Here is a 1,254-nt window from a genome sequence, read left to right as displayed (position 1 = left end):
TATATATATATATATATGTGTGTGTGTGTGTGTGTGTGTATGTATGTATGTATGCATGTATATATGTATATATGTGTGTGTGTGCGTGTATATGTGTATATATATATGACTTCTTCGCAGTAATGTTGAAGCACGCATTTAGAACATCAACTGATGGTGGCTACCTTCACACCAGATCAGACGGTAAACTCTATAGTGCAGTGGTTCCCAAGCTGTGCACCGCGGCGCATTGGTGCACCGCAAGATGTAATTAGGTGTGCCTCGAAAAAGTAGATTATATTTCAAAATATGAAAAATACAAACTGAAATTCATTAGAAAGTTCATATATAAATGTCAAAGTAGCAAAAACTAAATACTAAGTTCTAAACTAAGAATGAGAAGTGGTTGTGTTATTCAATTCATTTAGGCTAATTATATGACAGTGTCATTCAATTTTGAATCTGGAATTGCATAAGAATAAGAACTAAATTAGCATCAATCAGTCCTAGAAACTGACGTCTTATGGACATATTCAGTGCACGACTATGTTTCAGCTTATTCCGGTCGTAGCTTCAGCAGTTTTCATTTTAATAATACGATTGAGCTAAAATATACGATGTTGAACTAAATCATTTAATACGTCCTCACGTATTGCGGCTGTACTTCAAGTTTTTTCATTCATATAGTGACGAGAATTTTCATCGTTTCAATTAATTTTGAAAGACTTCTCAAAAGAGTCGGATAATACGTGACACGCAACCACCCTTCACAGCTCACTGGTCACTTGTCTCAGTCTCAGTTTGACTCTTTGTGCGACCCAATCGCCTGTGAAGAAAGAAATTCAAGAAATGTTAACCATTTTGGGGGATGAGGGAGGGGCGCAAAAGAGCTTCTACAGGAACATTACCTGGAAAAGGTCACCAGTAAAGGCTACATTGAAATGCTGCCTTACAAGCTAAAACCAGCCATTCGTACCAAACGCCGAGGTCAATTGTCAAAACAAGTATTGCACGACAATGACCACTCAAATGCGGCCGCCTGCACCGTTGAAACCATTAAAAAATTGACTTTCACGTTCCTTGAACACTCTGATAGCAATCCATATCTCGCTCCTTCGGACTCTCACGTCTTTGGACCACTCAAACTTACTTTAAGAGATCGTCGATTTGCTGCGGACGAAGTAGCAGTGAAAGCAGTGCATAACTGGCTGCGCGATCAGCCAAAAACCTTGTTCTCCGATGGAAAAAGCAAGCTTATGGACCGCTGGAAGATGT

Source organism: Octopus bimaculoides, chromosome 2 (assembly GCF_001194135.2).
Source record: "Octopus bimaculoides isolate UCB-OBI-ISO-001 chromosome 2, ASM119413v2, whole genome shotgun sequence".
Lineage (NCBI taxonomy): Eukaryota > Metazoa > Mollusca > Cephalopoda > Octopoda > Octopodidae > Octopus > Octopus bimaculoides.
Note: the sequence above shows the minus strand (reverse complement) of the source record.